Here is a 6,138-nt window from a genome sequence, read left to right as displayed (position 1 = left end):
TGATTTAAAGCAGTAACAGGAAGGCAAATGACTCTGTAGCCTTGTTTCCAGAGCTCACAGACCCACCTTTATAAAGTCTGCATAGTTTATTCCCTTCGTGGAGACCACTCAAGATGTCCCTCCCGGCTGTCTTTGACTGCCTTGCTGCCCTTTTGTGCTAATCCCTTGCTATCCCCTGGGCTTTCCATGGTCCTAAACTTAACATATAAAGTTATTTTTATTGAGGCAATAGGGTGTGAATGAATTCAGAGAACGTTTCTCAGCATGACTTGGTGTTTATAATTCTTCCCTTAACTTGATCGGAAAATATTCAGGTCCCATTGCATGTCGACTTTGAGCATCCTCTGCTAAGGGATTTGCCTTTGTGGGAGTCTCGTCCTGTAGACAAAGGCAAGCAAATAAATGGACTTGGAGCTTGGACTCATGCGGGGAGGCAGGGCCCAGAACGACAAGGAGGAAATCCTGGCTGCTTTTCCTCCCTCCTGACACCGACTCAGTAGTGCAACCTTTGGCATGTTACTTTGCTGCTTGTATAAAACCAGATACAACATCATCTATTACTATTGTTGCTATTAGCATTATCGTTTATGCTGTGGTTGTTAGGTACTATAGAAAACATTTCAGTTTATGAGGGATAGTTACTTAGCCTGGGATGTCAAAATAATTATAAGGACAGAGGTCCCCTACTCTCACTGAAAGTTAAGGATGGGGGGGGACACCTCCCGCTGTGCTGCGAGGTGGACTGTGGTGTCCATCAGTATCCTCAGAGGTGTGAGTTCAAACCTGACTCTGGATTGGTCCCAAGACTGCCTTTGTCAACCGAGTTATAAACACATGTCTGATCATTAGAGGGGGGCATCTCACTCCCTTATGTGCCATTGGGCACAGGATGCCTCCCCCATGCTCACCCAGTGGGGTGGACGTTTGGGCAGACTATGTAAGCTACCTTTTTTGGGCTTCTTGGAAACTTGGGTCCATTTATGAAAGGGATTATTATCTGCCATAGGAGGGAATGAGGCTCAGGAGAGTCCTCCCCACCTTGTGCTCCAGTGTTTGATAGGAAGCCCTTTGAGATCCTTGGAGGACAAGGGCTGGAAAAGGAGGACAAAGTAATGGCAGGACTGCCCATCGTGAGGTCAGCAGATCCCTAGATGACTACAGGCCCATGAATCCAACTAGCATTCAGAAAAGTAGTTTGTTGATTATACTCAGGACCCCCTGAGATAGGGAGCATGTGCTTGGCACCATTTATTACAGGGAAAGGAGCAGCTCAAAGTAAGTCCCAGGCCTGCATCAGCTTGGATGCTTCATGAGCCAGGTCAACCCCACTCCAATGCTTCACTTGGCCAAGGGGGTTGTTTCGGAGAGCCAGGAACCTGCACATGCCTGTGTAGCATGCGGTTTAAACAAGTCTGGAGAACTGGCTGCTGCTAGGTGAACGCCGAGCACGGCCATGTACTTGATGCCTGGAGGAGTGTCTTCTTAAAGGCCAAATCCAGCTGGGTCCCTAGCCTCTCCAGGGTGGGGGAAGCAAAACACCTGAAGTCCCTGGAAGTGCTCAGCACCTCGTTGCACCGCACCTGCCTTGAGCGGTCTGGGGGAGGGATGGGACGCGTGAACGAGTCAGACTTTTTCTCGGGTCAGCTTAGGTCGCAGGTAATGTGACCGGGATTCTTGCAGCCGATCGCTCTTCTTCCTTGAATGTAAACACTTCCCACCTGTCCCAAATATGCACGCCGCTCTCCAAGACTTCCCAGCATTGCTTACATTTGCAGAACTTTATTCTCCGCTCCCTTGGCTAAACTCTCCGCGCGCCGCATCTGTTCCTCTCACAGCTGTGGCCGTCCCGTCCCGTCCCGTCCCGTCTGCCTGACCCCCTCCTCCCCCCGGCCCCGACCACCTCCCTTGCGGGATCAAACTACTCTGTTTTTATTTATTTGCTCTGCAGCTGTCAGTGTTGTGTCTGGGTCAGTGCACCGCAGCTCGGAGGGACACACGAGCTGTGGAAAATCCTCAAAACTGCCAATCCCGGTTGTAACCAACATCATGCCGTCAACAAACATCCCCTGGGCGCTTTGCTCGCTAGAAAACAATAGGCCGCCGTGCCATTGTCAAAAGCTGGTTTATACCCTTGCCTGCAATAAGTCCCATTCCCAAGGAAGCGTGCATGGCCATGAGAACTAAAGGCGAGGGTGATACTATCTGAGAAATGCCTAGATCGACGTCCTTTGTCCTTAGGACACATTTCTTGCTGTAAAAGCCAAGCACCTCTGATTTTTTGCTGTCTTGGGCTGACTTGGGACAAGTGAGCTGCATGCAGTTTGCGGTGTTTTGATGTGGCTTGTGGTGGCGAACCAGCGTGCAATGATTTGCAGGCACTTGTATAATGAACTATTTACAGTGAAGAAGTAGCAGTTTTACTACTGCCCTTGAAAGGGTCTGGGCCCTAGCCTCGTCGCTGTCCTGCTATACTGGGAAGTTTGTGCTGCCTCAGTCACGGGGATGGATCCAGGGGGGTACATTGGTGCAATTGCACCCCCTTTTGATTCCTGCTCCACCCAAATTTCAAACCAACTGCAGCGTTAGTGGCTGTAGCATTTCGAGTCAGACAGTGCTGAGAAAGTCACTCGGTTTCCTGGTTCATTGTCATGTGCCTGATTCCTGCTAAACTCTTCAGTCCATAGGTGTTAACGACCCTCTCTGCTTCTTAATGGTCTTGATGGTCCACCAGTCAAGCGACCCTTTGCTCTGCCCCGCTGCTATCTGTGAGCTGCTCCTGGTAATGAAGCTCCTATTTCACAGCTCCAAAGATTATTTTTAACTCATTCCAACGAAGTCCTATTTATAGCTGCTTCAATCGTAAACTGAATAATCCAGCCCTACATCCGTAGTGTATTAGTAAAGCTTTTTAACTGGAGAAAAATGCGCTGATTTTATATGAGAAGGTGCACCTCATCATGTGCACCTCACTTTTACAAACTTATAGATCCCCCCCTGTTCACTCAGACTGTCTCCTGGGATGCCACACTTCCTGGACACCATGGGCATTTTTACACACGCAAGTGCCGCAGTGCCGGGCACTTTGAAAAGCACCTGGCGCTGTGATGCTTGCAGTTGCATAAGCAGTGAAATGCATATCACTGCTGAGAAAATGGTGGTGTCACACTTTTGAACTAAAATGCACAGGAGGTGCTTTCGTTCAAAAGCACACCACTGCCATTTTCTGTGCACTGATGCACATTTTGCCGCTTACACAACTGCACACGGTGCAGCGCGGTGCAAGTCAGCTCGTATGCAGAGTAGGCTCGATTAAGTGGAGGATCTCCGGCACATTGTGGGATGAAAAAATATGTGTATAAATGCCCTCTGTGTTTTCAGAAGGACTTACTCTGTCACCCAGTTGGCCCTGATTCTGGAAACATCTTTTTTTCTATATTCTGCTATCCAAAAACATGCTGCATGTCTTATTGGTAGGCGTGTTGTATGTGAGAAAATACAGTAATCCGGTCGTTTCATGTCTCCTTCTGCAAAAGGAAGATATGAATAGGCCTGTGTATGAAACGGTGGGGTGGAGAGTGCATTGGGAGCGTCGCATGGATTCAGTGTAACTCAGGAAGGGAGAATTGAAGGACCTGTGCATGAATGGAAGAAGCAGTTGGCTTCTACATGAAGCTTTGCTTTACTGCTTCTTTTGGCCTCAGTAGCAAGGATCCTGCTGGTTTCCCAAGGGGAGTACTCAAGCTCAGCCTTGGTTTCTGTCAGAGGGCTCGGCTGGGATTTGCAGCGAGCCTTTCCTTTCCAGGTCATTCAGTGAAGCTTGTCCTGCCTCGGTGGTTATTAAAGGTCAGTGTGATGCCACAGCAGGGTGGTGCTGTGTCTGAATTGAGGATGTAGCTGAAGGGCGGCATCCAGGGTTATGACAGGAACAGCTTGGCTAGCCAACAAATACCGCACCCGGTGCAATGGGCTCCGGACTTTGACTGCTGCCCTTGGCACTGTCCTGTATGGTGTCTAGATGATGGATGTCCCTGTCCCTGTTGTGCCCTTGTCTATAGCAGGATTGGATGAGCTACTCTTTGCCCCTCTTCCACAGCATGATTGGCAATGGAGCTAAGGAGGAACAATCTCCGCTCTGCAATTGTTTTTGCTCCCTGCGAATGGCCAGACGTTTATGACAAGGAGGAAGGCAATGATATCACCTACAAAGATCCTTGCCTCTCGCATCATTCCCAGACCACCACGGCTCCAACATCCCCCCAGCATTTGCCAAGCATTCACAGCAAATGCTTCTTGCCCAGTAGACCCGGGAGGGATTTTGTGCTGTGCTTTTTGTGAAGCAGGCAGTGGGACTTGGTGATCCCAGAGGTCCTAAGTGGTCTTGTGTTTCTGTTGTGTATCCTCAGGGCTTTTGTGTATCCTCAGGATGCAGACATCCTTGGAAACAAGAGCCCTGCTCCTACATGAATTGAAGGAAGATGAGCTGGCGGGGTCTCGGGGGCAGGATTTAAGGGGATGCCTTGTGCTGCTATTCGGGAATACTTGTTTGGAGTATCTGCCTCCATTATTAGTCCCGTGGAAGTGGCCAAAGAGCACATGAACACATAGAGTGGCCTAATGCTTAGGACCTAAGCTTGGGAGCCATCCTTCCCTGGTCCATGCCTCAGTTTACCCATCTGTTTCCAAAAATTCATGCTTTGCTGGTCTGTTAGTAGCAGTATTGTGAAGACAGCACCGGAGCCCCCATTTGAGACAGGCCTTTTCTCCCAGGTTTTGCACACATACAGCAAGAGACAACCTTGTTTAGGGGACCTGTACTCCAAATAAACAGGGCAGGAGCAAGGTAAGTCTCTTCCCAAGGTCACACCACAGGCCTGGGGCCAAGCCATGAAGTAAAGCCAGGTCTCTGGCCCCTCCCAGGCCCCATTCACTGGGCTGCGTTGGTGCAAGCAGGCTGCGCTCCCACCCCTCCGATGATAACTGCTCAGCCCTGAGTGTAGACAGACATTAGCTGCTGCAGAAGATGGGTACAGCTCATCCCAGCCTTGTGGGGTTTATCAGTCTTATTTGTCTCAGGTGCATAGGTTCGTCAGCTGCTTGGGGAGCCAATGAGTCACATATCCTTATTTTACCTCTGCTGGCGGTTGTCTAGATGAATGGCAGGTGAATTCTGTGCTGGGGCTGATAGGTGTCCTGTTTCTGCGTGCTCCCCTGCCTGTTGTTTGGTTGCAGCCACCTGTTGCATCCCATCACCCTCTCGAGAGTGAGATCTCTGGGACAGAAGCCATGCGCCCGCTCCGTGTCTGTCGCAGGCCAACTGCAACGGGGGCCCGAGCTGTCAGGGACGCCCTTGACCTTGCTTACTGCGCCGAATGCATTTTCAGGAGCGCTATGCAAAATGGGACTCAACACGGGGAAAGCACTTACCTAGGGCCATTGGGCATGTCGTGTGCAGAGCTGGGATTAGAAGCTGGGTGCTAATGGTTTTTGGTTCCTTGCTCAGCCCAGTAAGTCCAGCTGCCTTTTCTTAGCCCCTGGCTGCCTGGTCTCTGTGGCATGGGAATGCAAACCCCTCGTAAAAAGCCGCAGTAGTCTCCCTGCCATGTAACATGCTCCCCATGAATCATGCCATGAAACATGTTGATCTGCTCAGGCGTATTACAGCTGCAGCTCCCATCCAGAGCTTGTGGTTTCCAAACCCAGTGGCCTGGGCACAGCTGGACTTTCCCTGCACTGCTGACAACTGCTTCTGCAGCTGAGGGCAGCAATTCCCTGCAAACGCTCCTCCGCGGCTGCAATCAAGGCAGAGTTATAGTAGGAATCCGCTAGGCTAGGCAACTGCAAGGAAACTTTCAGGGCTTCCTTGCGCTTTGCCTCTGGCAGTGTGTGAATTTGGGGGGGTTTAATAGGGTTGTGGGTTTTAATAGACATTGTGTGGCTGTGGTATGTGAGGGGGGACTCTGACCCTTCTGCTTCCAGGCTTGTGTTCTCAGTTGTGCTTGGGGAGGTGACACCTGCTCCCCGGTTTACAAAATACGCCATGGGGTTTCTGATTTATGATCCAGCACAGCACCAGAACTAGGGGACATAAAATGAAGCTATTAGCTAGGAGGTTTAAAACTAACAAGGGGAAGCTCTTTT

The sequence above is a fragment of the Alligator sinensis genome, unplaced genomic scaffold, assembly GCF_000455745.1.
Source record: "Alligator sinensis unplaced genomic scaffold, ASM45574v1 scaffold301_1, whole genome shotgun sequence".
NCBI lineage: Eukaryota > Metazoa > Chordata > Crocodylia > Alligatoridae > Alligator > Alligator sinensis.
This window is presented reverse-complemented; position numbering follows the sequence as displayed.